This window comes from Pongo abelii, chromosome 5 (genome assembly GCF_028885655.2).
Source record: "Pongo abelii isolate AG06213 chromosome 5, NHGRI_mPonAbe1-v2.0_pri, whole genome shotgun sequence".
In the NCBI taxonomy this organism is placed as follows: Eukaryota; Metazoa; Chordata; class Mammalia; order Primates; family Hominidae; genus Pongo; species Pongo abelii.
In genome coordinates this window covers 137,156,510-137,169,965 of record NC_071990.2, presented here as the reverse complement: position 1 = coordinate 137,169,965, position 13,456 = coordinate 137,156,510, and positions in this window count along the sequence as shown.

The following is a 13,456-nucleotide window of genomic DNA, read 5'->3' as shown; positions in this document are numbered from 1 at the left end:
TACCCAAAAATGCGGAAGTGACCTTGGAATTGGGTAACAGACAGTAGTTGGAATAGTCTGGAGGACTGACAATGCAATAGGAAAGAAAATCCCATTTTCTGAGGAGAAATTCAAGCCAGCTGCAAAAATTTACATAAGTAACAAGGAGTCAAATGTTAATCACCAAGACAATGGGGAAAATGTCTCCAGGGCATGTCAGAAACCTTTGCAGCAGCCCCTCCCATTGTAGGTCTAGAGGCTTAGGAGGAAAAAATGGTTTTGTGGGTGGAGCACAGGGGCCCCCTTCTGTGTGCATCCTAGGGACTTGGTGCCCTGGGTCCCAGCTATTCCAGCCATGGCTAAAAGGGGTCAAGGTATGGCTCAGGTCGTGGCTTCAGAGGGTGAAAGCCCCAAGCCCTGGCAGCTTCCACATGGTGTTGAGCCTGCGGGTGCACAGAAGTCAAGAATTGAGGTTTGGGAACCTCCAGTTAGATTTTAGAGGATGCATGGAAACTCCTGGATGTCCAGGAAGAAGTTTTCTGCAGGGATGATCCCTCATGAAGAACCTCTGCTAGGGAAGTGCTGAAGGAAAATGTGGGGTTGAAGCCCCCACACAGAGTCCCCACTGGGGCACTGCTTAGGGAAGCTGTGAGAAGAGGGCCACTGTCCTCCAGTCCCCAGAATGGTAGATCCACTGACAGCTTGCACCATGTGCCTGGAGAAGCCATAGACACTCAACACTAGCCTGTGAAAGCAGCTGGGAAGGAGCCTGTACCCTGTAGAGCCACGGGGGCAGAGCTTCCAAAGACCATGGAAACCCACATCTTATATCAGTCTGACCTGGATGTGAGACATGAAGTCAAAGGAGATCATTTTGGAGCTTTACAATTTGACTGTCCTGTTGGATTTCAGACTTGCATGGGGCCTTTAGCCCCTTCATTTTGGCCCATTTCTTCCATTTGGAATGGGTGTATCTATCAAATGCCTGTACCCTCATTGTATCTAGGAAGTAACGAACTGACTTTTGATTTTACAGGCTTATAGGCAGAAGGTACTTGCCTTGTGTCAGGCGAGACTTTTGAGTTAATGCTGAAATGAGTTAAGACTTTAGGGGACCATTGAGAAGGCATGATTGGTTTTGAAATGTAAGAACATGAGATTTGGGATGAGCCAGGGGCAGAATTATATGATTTGGCTGTGTCCCCACCCAAATCTCATACCTTCAATTGTAGCTGTCATAATTCCCCATGTGTCATAGGAGGGACCCCATAGGAGGTAACCGAATCATGGGGACAGTTTTCCCCATGCTGTTCTCATGGTAGTGAGTAAGTCTCACAAGATCTGACAGTTTTATAAGGGGAAACCCCTTTCACTTGGTTCTTGTTTTCTCTTCTCTGCCGCATGTCAGACATGACTTTTGCCTCACACCATCCCATCACTGTGAGGCCTCCCTAGCCATATGGAATGTGAGTCAATTAAACCTATTTTTCTTTATAAATTACCCAGTCTTGGGTGTGTCTTTATGAGCAGCATGAAATGAACTAATACACATCATAAATAATTTACTCTACCCTCTTCATGCTTGCATGCATTCCTGGAGAAAATTGGATGTAATTCTTACTTTTGATTCCCTAAAGATAAGGTATTTTTTTCCTATGACTTCTTTCAAGAATTTGTCTTTGATTTCTGTAATTTGAATATGATATGCCTAGGTATAGGCTTTTTTTTGGTTTGGGTTTTGTTTTTTTTGTTTTTTTGTTTTTTTGTTTGTTTTTTTTTTTTTTGCATTTATCCTGCTTGGTATTCTCTCCGCTTCCTGGATCTGCAGTTTGATATCTGTCATGAATTTGGGGAAAACTGTGTCCTTATTGCTTCAATTACTGCCTCTGTTTGCTCTTTCTCCTCCTGATATTTCCATTACATGTATTCACATTGTAGTTTTATCACATTTCTTAGATATTCCATTTCATTGTTTTTGGTATTTTACTCTTTTCTTTTCAGTTTTGAAAGTTTCTACTGACATATCCTTAAGCTCAGAGATTTTTCTTCTCAGCTATCTCCAGTCCACTAATGAGCTCACCAAAGTCATTCTTCATTTCTGTTACAGGGTTATTTATCTCTAGCATTTCTTTTTTTAGTATTTCTTTTTTATTCTGCCTTAGAATTTCCATCACTCTGCTTATATCATGTGTCCATTCTTACATGTTCTCTATTTTGTCCAGTAGAGCCCTTAACACATCAATCATAATTTTTTAAAATTCCTAATCTGGTAACTGCAACATTCCTGCTATATCCAACTCTGGGTCTGATGCTTACTTTTTTCAAACTGCACATTTTGCCGCTAAGAATGCTTTATAATTTCTTTGTTGAAAGGTGAACATGGACTAGGTCAAAGGAATTGCAGTAAATAGGCCTTTAGTGATGTGGTGGGACAGTGTGAGTCAGGGTAGATTTCTTTAGTACTGTGATGAGCACTCAGTGTTTTAGTGAGCCTGTGCCTCTGGACTGTGAACTTTGTATGTGCTTCTCACTTTTCTCCCCTTTTAGGTAGAAGAGGATGGCTAGAGTGAGGTAGAGTTGAATATTTCTTTTCCCTCAGTCAGTTGGGCTCTGAAAAACTCCAATAGGTTAGGCTCTGGTAAAAATAGTTTCTCCTGAAGGCATGCCTTGTTAAGAAGAATGGCATGCTCTGGTATACTTTTAAATGATTACTTTCTCCCTTCCCCTGCCAGAAGCATGAGAGGATTTTCCTTCAATATCTACTGGGAGAATAGGGTCAATCTCCTAATGATAAACTCATCAAAGTGTGTGGGTTCCCATATGACTGGGTTCCCCTGGAGTTTTAACTCTTAGATTTCTCCACACTAAGGCTCTAAGAATTTGTCAATTAGAGCTTAGGTTTATATAGCCCAGCACTGGTTCCTGTGTAGGTTTCTGCTTGCGGGTTTCTTCTCCTTTAAATTGTAATTCTCTGTATTCAGTCTCTCTAATTTTTAGGACAGTAGTTTGCCCTGTGACCTCACTTCTCTGATAGATCTGAGACAAGTTTTTATTTTCCAGGCCCTTTTGAGCTTTTTGTTTGTTGTTAGGATGGAGTAATGACTTCCAAACTCCTTACATGTTACAATGGAAACCAGAGAAGTTTTTAGTCTAGGTTTTTAATGTAGAAGTAGGTCATTGATTGTACACCTTTCTTCTTTTTAAACATAAGCATGTAAAGCTATAACTTTCCATGTAAGCACTTCTTTAGCCGCATCTCACTCATTTATAATGTTTTCTATTATCAATCAGTTCAAAAAATTTTCTAATCCCCAACATAATTTCTCATTTGACACATGGGTTATTTAAAAGGATATTGCTGAATTTCTAAATATTGGGGATTTTCTACTTACATTTGTTACTAATTTCCACTTTAACCCTGTTGTGGTCACAAAATGTACTATGTATCACTTCAATCTTTGATATTTGTTGAGATGTGTTTTTTGATGCAGCATATGTTGATCTTTATGAATGTCCCATAAGTACTTGAAATAATTTATATCTGCATTTGTTAATTAGATCAACTTGGTTAATAATGCTGTTCAAATCTTCTGTATATTTACTGACTATAATGTCTACTTAGACAAAGCGATGTTAACAGCACTATGTAAGTCAGGGTTCTCCAAAGAAACAGACACAATAAAAGATATACATATCTATGTATTAAGACAATTATTTTAAGGAATTGGCTCGTGATTTTAGGAGCTATCAAGTCTGACACCAATAGGATAGGCCATCAGGCTGGAAACTCAGGTAGGTGTTAGTTAGTGCTTCAATCTTGGGGCAGAATATCTTCTGTTCCAGGAAACCTATTTTTGCTCTAGGGTTTTCAACTGATTAGGCGAACCCACAGCCACATCATCAAGTAATATCCTTTACTTACAGTCAACTGATTGTAGATCTAACCACATGTACAACATATCTTCAAAGCAACACCTAGATTGGTGTTTGATTAAATAACTGGGCACTGTAGCTTAGCCAAGTTGACATATAAATCAAACCATCACACTAACTAAATGAGAATTTGCCTATTTCTCCTTTTGTCCTATCTATCACCTCTTGTTTGATGCTCTGTCATTAGGTGCACAATTAAGATTGTTATATTTTCTTGATGAATCAATCCATTTATCATTATGAAATATAATTCCCTATCTCTGGTAATAATCTTTGTCTTGACATCTCCTTTGACTAATATTTATATAACCACACCAGCTTTCTTATACTTCATTTTTTCATGGTATTTTTTCCCCAACCTATTGCTTTCGATCTGACTGTGTCATTTTATTTAAATATGTTTCTTTCCCTCCCCGCCAAGACGGAGTCTCACTGTGTCACCCAGGCTGGAGGGCAGTGGCATGATCTCGGTTCACTGCAACCTCCGCCTCCTGGGTTCAAGCAATTCTTCTACCTCAGCCTCCCAAGTAGCTGGGACTACAGGCGTGCACCACCATGCCTGGCTAATTTTTGTATTTTTCATAGAGACGGCGTTTCACTATGTTGGCCAGGCTGGTCTCAAACTCCTGACCTCGTGATCTGCCTGCCTCAGCCTCCAAAAGTGCTGGGATTACAGGCGCAAGCCACTGTGCTCCGTCTTAGATATGTTTCTTATAAAGAGCATATAGATAGGTCTTTCTTTTTTCCTATCTGACAATCACTTTTTTTGGGGTGAGTGCTTAGTTCATTTATATTCAGTGTAATTATTAATATGATTGGGTTATAACCTACCATTCATTTTCTATTTGTGACATTTGTCTCTCATTTCTTCCTGTTTTTCTTGTCTTATTTTGGGTTAATAAAGTAGTTTTCAGTATTTAATTTAATCTCATCCATTGAATTTTTAGGTATGCTTCTTTGTTTTTTAGAGATTGCTCAGTATAGAATATATGCCTTTAAGTTATCCCAATCTACATTAAAATAATATATTACTTCACAAACAATGTAAGAACCTGGTAAATATATAATTCTATGTATCTATGCTTCTGGTCCTTGTGCTCTTATTTTCCTATATTTTACTTCTACATATGCTGCAGCCCAATACATTGTTATTATTTATATCTTAAAAAGTCAATTTTTTGAAGAAGTTAAAATTTATAGGTACATATGTATTAAAAATAAAGATGCTAAAATAGTCTTTAATTTTCCCTGTTTCTAGTACTCTTCATGCTTCATTTAGGTTCCAACTGGTATTTTTTCTTCAGCCTGAAAACCTCCTTATGGCATTTTGTGTAGTACAAATCTACCAAAGACTAGTGCTCTCAGCTTTTGCCTGCTGGAAATGTTTTTATTTTGCCTTCTTTTTTAGGATATTTTTATTGGACATAGAATTCTATGTTGACTTTGTCTGTCATTCAGTACTGCAAAGGTATCATTTCACGGTCTTCTGGCCTGCAAAGTTGGCTATCATTTAGATCGTTGTTTCCCCATGTGAGGTTTCTTTTCCTTCTGAGATTTGTTTTTTGTTGTTAGTTTTCAGCAATTTGAATATGACGTGTCTAGATGTGGTCGCCTTTGTATTTGTCCTGTTTGGTGTTTGCATGAGTAGCAGGCAGAATTCTTCTAAGAAATGTATTGCACAATCCTAATACTTGAACACAAGATAATGTGGAAGATTTTCTGGTCCAGACACTCTACGAATATGGGTTTATTTTACTAGAAGGCAAAAAACTCTTATGCTCAATAGACCTTGGGAGAACCTCAGGCTGTTTCTGTCTTAAATCATGGTGGCTGGTAACTTCTGGAAAACAAATTGTCATTTTGGAAAACTAAGTACAAACTTCAGAAAGGTGTCAATCTCTTGGATTATGGTCAGGAAAATCTCAGGTCAGACAACTAATTTAAAGTAAACACAGTGGACCTTTGAACAATACAGGTTTGAACTACATGGGTCCATATTTATACGTGGATTGTTTTCCATCTCTGCCACACCTGAGATGGCAAGACCAACCCCTTCTCTTATTGTTCCTCTTCAGCCTACCCAATTTGAAGATGATGAAATGAAGATCTTTATGATGAGCCACTTCTACTCAATGGAGAGTAAATATCTTTTCTCTTTCTTATGATTTTATCCATAACATTTTCTTTGCTCTAGCTTACTTTATTATAATACCGTACCTAATACATATAACATATAAAATATGTGTTAATAAATCGTTTATATTATCAGTAGGCTTCTAGTCAACAGTAGGTTATTAGTAATTAAGTTTTAGGGGAGCCAAAACTTTTGAATTTTCAACTGTGCCTGTGATCAGCACCTCTACCCTCTCTGTTGTTCAAGGGTCAACTGTAATTTGCATATCTGACAATCTTGTTGGGATTTTGTTTGTTTGGGTTGTCACATGTTCATATCTTGGAGCTAGAAAAAACAAAGCATTATATTTCCAGTGACTTGGTTGGTGTTCTAGTCAAAGTACCCAACAACTTGTGTAGTCAAGTCCGGTCATCAGCAGAGAGTTGGCTATGGGCAGTAGTCAGGCACAGGAGTCTGGATCTATAATCTATGGAAAGAAAGGGAAGACTAAATGAAGACAGAGAAGACCTTAAAATCCGTGCCCTTTTCTACCACTGATTTTAGATTCCTCTCTGATAAATACCTACCCTGTTTTTCTAAAATAGAGTGAGAGAGGGAAAAAAAATCATGGATCACATCAGGAATTTAATTTTTAATCATCATGCTTTGAATAATTATTGATCAAATCTTAACTTTTTTTGAGATCACTAGTCAGTCTAAAGGATTTCAAGCTGACATAACAACATTCCTTAATTTTGCCAGAACTGCTAATTAATAGTAATAATAGAAAGTCTTGGTATGGATCCAGTCTGGAAGGATTGAAGCCAAAGTGAACATCCTGTGGGCTATAGATGAACAGCTCATTTACATCTGGATGCTCTGATTGAATTTGAATAATGAGTTCTTCTATCTCAGGAGAAAAGAGCTACATTCATGTCTATGTTGGCTTATATCCAAACAAAAATAAATAAATATTAATTTTGGCATATGCATGTATTAAAATTACATATTTAAGTATTTTTCTTTGTGGGAAACACTGATTTCAAAATGTCTTTTTCTAAATAATAGTAAGAAAAATAAAACTATAAAACAATCTGTGTATGATCTTTGTACATTTTTAAATTATGTCCTCCAATATTTAATAGCACTGAAATATTCAACAGCTGCAGTGCTAATCTCAAGTTAATATTTTTATTTGGTCTTATAAATAAATGGGAAGATTTTTCATGCTAATTAAGTCACAGACTATTAGTATAATTTACAATTTCATGTTGTTATTTTGCTGCATATCAAAACTTATTTAATCACATAAAACTTACAACATACATGAGATGGTAGACTAGGCAACATTTTTTAAAAAGGTATTTCAAATGCTAAGCGATTTTGCTTATAGTAAAAAGTTCAACTAATAAAAAACCCTAAAATTAGAAATTCATATTTCTTTTATGTAATGAGTATAGTAATTTTATTCCTAAACTTGAGAGCAATAGCATGAAAGAAGCAAATTAGTGAACTTAATAATTCATTTACTCATTTGTCCCGCCAATTGTTTTCATTGTGTGTTAATGCTGGAGATAGGTGGTAAACACAGCAAATGCACTCCCTGCCTTTCAAGAGCAATCAGAGTTGCTTCAGGGATAGATAATAACCAACAAACTGTGCAATTAGAATTGTGGTAAGTGAAATTAGGCAGAAATACACAGTACTAAGGAACTTCTTGCTTCTCTGAGGAAATGACATTTAAACTCAGATCTGAAGGATGAGTAAGAGTGAGATGAAAGGAGTGGGAGGTGTATAAGCAGAGGGAAGACAGCGTGAGGGAGCCTCTTAAAAGAGGGGATTGATAAGTCTTCATGGATGGAATACAATAAGGGAAGGGAGAAGTCAGAGAAGAGGTTAGCAGGGGATGATCACGCACATCACTGTATGTCCTGTTAAGGATTTTGGTCTTCATCTTAAGAGCAATGTGCTGGTAGTTATTGAGAAGTTTTAAGCAGGGAGAAACGTGATAAGATTTTGCATTTTAGAAAATCAACCAATTGGCAACGAAGTAGAGAATGGCTTGGACTGGTTTCATAGTAGATAAGAAAGACCAGTTAAGAGACTCTTCTGGAAATTCAGCCCTAAAAAAGGGAATAGTTTGATTCGGAGTGGTGGGGATATAGAATAAGATTCAATGTTGTGACATTTAGTAAACAGAATCAACAGGAATTAGAGACTGATTAAACATGGAATAGGAGGTACAGTTAAGGGAAATGAGTAAAGAATGATGTCCAGGTTGCTGGGGTGTGCAGTTAGTGGACATTGGTGCCACTTGCTGAGGGGAACAACACTGGAAGTGGCTCACAATTTTCTTTTTTGCATGGTTGGGAAGGGAGTAGAGACACAATTGAGAATTTAAATTTAGGCATTCTGAGTTTGATGTGCCTATGAAATGTTCAAGAGGAGATGGCGAGTAAGCAATTTTAAATCCAGAACCAACAGGAGACAAAAATTTGAAAGCGTTAGATAACTGAAGCCATTAGTGTAGGTGAGATGGTCTCAACAAGTTTTCTCAACAGAAGTTCTACAGAATCCTAGTGGGCTGCTAAATGTCTCGAGAGCTTCCATGTGAAATACTGATTGCAGAGATATTAAACATCATATTTTGTCCTACTGTACATAGGACAATATTTATTTAGATACATCCATTCTCAGATATTGATGCCAGGTGAGGGAGGCCTTGGATATCTGTTGAGTGTTATGCTGCACACAGGTGAGGAAGGTAGGAAAATGATGTCCAACTTCTCCCTCCAAGTTACCTTTCCCACCTCCCTCTATACACAGCCTACTGACAAGGAAGCAAATAAGCTCTACAGGTGTAACAGACAATCAGTGGGACCTTTTCACCCTAAAGAAGATACTTATACACACCAAGACTCATCTGATCCCTGCTGCTTGTTGTTGTAATAAGTGCTGAATGTGAATTCGGTAAGTTAAAAATAGACTGTATTGTAGGTTTTGCATTTCTTGAGATTTTCTCAGGTATTGTGCCTTTCTGTTTTGTTTTCTGTTGTTGTTATGTTTTGTTTTGTTTCGTTTTTTTGAGGTGGAGTATGGCCCTGGCACCCGGGCTGGAGTGCAATGGCATGATCTCAGCTTACTGCAACCTCCCCCTCCCGGGTTCAAGCAATTCTCCTGCCTCAGCCTCCGGAGTAGCTGGGATTACAGGCGTATGCCACCACACCCAGCTAATTTTTGTATTTTTAGTAGAGACAAGGTTTCACTATGTTGGCCAGGCTGGTCTCAATCTCCTGACCTCGTGATCCACCCACCTCGGCCTCCCAAAGTACTGGGATTACAGGAGTGAGCCACTGTGCCCTGCCGTACCTTTCTGTTTTATATTTTATCTGCATTTGTGTTTCACAAATATATCTGAACATTGGGTTGATGATTTCTGAAGATGAAGTATGAGATAGAAAAGAAAGATTCTAGGCTTAGGCTTCTGGACAGTTTTGATAAGGTTGGAAAAGGAAATAAAATCTTTTGAGTCAATTCACTGCCCCAGTGCAGAGAATCCAAAAGGAAGTTCACCTTTACAATGAAAGCCACTTAACAATGAGTTTTACATCCAAGTTGATCTATTCTATTGTGCACAGTCAATACCAAACAACTAAAAATGCAGCAATAACTAGCAAAATTGAAAAGACGTTTAACTACAAATTACAGCCATTTAACAAATAAAGATGCTGATTATTTTAAACAATAATTTGAATCTCAAACAAACTAAATAGTTTGTTCTAAAAAAAAAGTCACACTCAAGGAAAAGACTCTGAAAGCAAGTTATTTTGGAGTTATCCAAAGCACAAAGCATAGCCTAGAAAAGGAAAAGTTGCATAGTTGGTGAGAACTTAATAATGATAGCAGGTAAGGTCATAATTAGGAAAATGCTAGAATGAGATTCCATACAAGCAACTGAAAAATTCACGCTCTCAACCAGCATAATAAGCTGACATATTGATGGCATGCCACATGATGCTGAAGGTATTTTTATAATACATTGAAAAATTACAGCTTCTTTGTCCATTGACAATTTCACCAATAAACATCATGCTGTAGCACTTGTAAGATTTATAAATAATGTTGAAATTTAAGAACATTTTTTTTCTACTGCAGAATGTTGCCCAAAACAAGTAAAGGACAAGATACTTTTTCTCTTCATCTTTATATCTGAAAACAGAAAGTCTATTCTGCAAGAATGGCACTGGCATCTGCGTTGATGGTGCCCCAAGAAAATTCACCTTCACACTGACATCACAAGACACTGACTTCTTTCCAGAGAGCTACTGGTGTTGAAAACTCTTAAATACAAAATGAAAAAAAATATATGAGTAATGCTACAAGGATGATTACTATTAAACCCAGACCAGTTCACTGAAGATGGCTTGAAGATGATATGAGAATCTTGAAGGAGGCCACCTAACAAACTTTATTCTACATCCAGTGGGTCAGCAAAGGAAGAGTTCTCAACAGGGTATTTGAACTGAAAGGTAGCACTTTCAAGAAATTAGTAGGTCAGATTTTGCTAGAGAGTTTCAAGATAAAGAATGGCTGCAGAAACTAGGCTATTTAGCAGCCATTTTCCATCACCTTATCCAGATGAACAAGTCTTTGTATGGCCCAGAATTTTTTTTTTTTTATTTCAAATGACAGGATTCTTGAATTTAAAGAAATTGAATCTTTAGGAAAAAACAAGTCACAGAAGGAAATTGTGAAATGTTTCAACTGCTGCTTGGGCTTGAAATTGAAGGAGGATATGAGCGTATTGAAAACCATCCAGAGAACTGCAGAGCAACACTGAGTGTACTTTTCCCTTCAATCCAAGTGTCTGACTTGGTGAGGGATGCTTTCTCTAGATTTTCTCCTCACATGAGAACTTGATTTTCAGAGAAGAGGAAGAACTTTGAGCTGAAGTCTGATTATTCTTACAAATGACAATAAGAGTTCTGCCCCTATATGAGTCCTGGGTTTCTGTGAAGACAGAGTATCCTGCCATTTACAGTGAAGCAGTGAATATTTTGCTGTGGTTTTCAACTTTTTTGATTTATGAGCAATGTTTTCTTATTTAAGAAACACCAAAAACAAGGACAGAAATTGTCTGATCATAGTCGAAAATGAAGTAGTTGAATGCTTACTTCATATATTTGACCTAGAATTGAGTATTTTTGCAGCAAAAACCAAGCACAAGTTTCAAATTACATGTGTAAATTTCATTCTTTGCTTTTGGTTCAAATAATACTTTTAAGCATATTTAGGCCTATAAAAGAGATTGGGAAACCAACACACATCTGCATAACAATCTTGTAATTTCTAGGTCTATATTTGAGCCTAATCATGTCACTCACAAAGAAAATGATTTGTTACAGCTTTAAACTAAAGACTTTGACTTTTATATATGTCCTAAGTTGTATTTTTATTTCCACTACTTTGACCTATTATTTTAAGAGGTTTACTATTCAGCATTCCCAATAAATCTTTGTGTTGTAAATAATATTAATTAAATTCAACTGACAAATTTTATTTAATTAAAGCTATCAAGTTTACCTTTAAAAAAGTAAATCTCAGTTGCAGTACATTGAGCTCCATAAAGACAATGCCAGGGCAAGTGAGAACCAGATGGGTACTGGGTGATTCTGGATAATTCTATGCCTCACTGAGGAAAATCCTAATTAAACTTGGGCAAAGGAGAGCCTAAGAAGCCAAGAGGCAAAATATCTTCACAGCATTCTTTGTGCAAACTTGCTTGGAGGAGCAGAAGAAGAAGCACCCAAATGTTCAGCCAATTTCTCAGAGTTTTCTAAGAAGTGCCCAGAGAGGTGGAAGACCATGTCTGCCAAGAAGAAAGAAAAATTTGAAGACACGGCAAAGGTAGACAATACTCATTACAAAAGAGAAATGAAACCCATATCCCTCCTAAAGAAGAAAGAAAAAAGAAGTTCAAAGATGCCAATGCACCCAAGAGGCCTCCTTCGGCCTCACTCTTTTCTGAGTATCACCCAAAAATCAAGAGAACATCCCAGCCTATCCATTGTTGCAAAGAAACTGGGAGAGACATGGAATGACACTGCTGCAGATGACAGGCAGCCTTATAAAAAGAAGGATGCAAGGCTGAAGGAAAAATACCCAAAGAATATTGCTGCACACTAAGCTAAAGGAAAGACTGATGTAGCCAAAAAAAAAAAAAAAAAAAAAAAGGGAGTAAGAACAAGAAGGAAGAGGAGGAAGATGAAGATGAGAAGGAAAAAGATGAAGAAGATGAAGATGAAGAGGGAGAAGAAGAAGGAAGAAGGAGGAGGAAGAGGAGAAGGAGGAGGAGATAATGACAATGTTAATAAGTTGGTTCTAGTGCAGTGTTTTTCTTGTCTTAAAAGCATTTAACTCCCCTGTACAAAACTGACTCTTTTTAAAGAAACAAATTGAAATGTAAGGCTGTATAAAATTTGTTTTTAAATTGTACAGTGTCTTTTTTTATATAGTTAGCACACTATCCAATGTGTCTTTAGATAGCCCTGTCCAGGTAGTATTTTCAATAGCCACTAACCTTACCTGGTACAGTATGGGGGTTGTAAATTGGCATGGAAATTTAAACAGGTTCTTTTTGGTGCACTGCACAAATTAGTTATATGTGGAGGTGGTAGTTCTTTCATCTTCAGTTGTCTCTGATGCAGTTTATACAAAATAATTGTTGTTTTGATAACTGAATACAATTCTATAATTGTAAAAAAAAAAAAACAGAGTTGCAGCCATGTTGTTGACATTTTGAATGCTTCTAAGTAAATACAATTTAAAAATTATTTTGGCTTAAGCCAGTTATTTATTAACAGAAATTTATTATGTTAACCCATGGGTTTTAAGAATTAATGAAAATAAAGGAATTAAATTTTTAAAAGACAAGCTAAGCTTATTGCCTTTCTTTTTTCAGGAAAGGTTAGCTAACAAGTCATCTTTAGTTGTAAATAGTGAAAAAGCACTCTTGCCATTCACCATGTACCACATACCATACCATGTTAGCATTTTTTACAGTATAATTTATGGGTTTGGGGAGGTTTTTGGTCCTTTTTTGGTGTTTTTTTTTTTTTTAGATGGACTCTTGCTCTGTCACCCAGGCTGGAGTGTGGTGGCACAATCATAGCTCACTGCAGCCCCAAATTCCTAGGCTTAAGTGATCTTCTGCCTTAGCCTCCTGAGTAGTTGGGACTACAAGCAAGTTCTACCATATCTGGCTAATTTTTTTTTATTTTGTAGAGACAAGGTCTCACTATGTTGACCAGGCTGGTTTTCAACTCCTGGCCTCAAATGATCCTCCTTTCTCAGCCTTCTAAAGTGTTGGGATTACATACTAATTACATAGTAGACATTTGTAATAAGAATTTTAAGTCTACTTGGATAAGG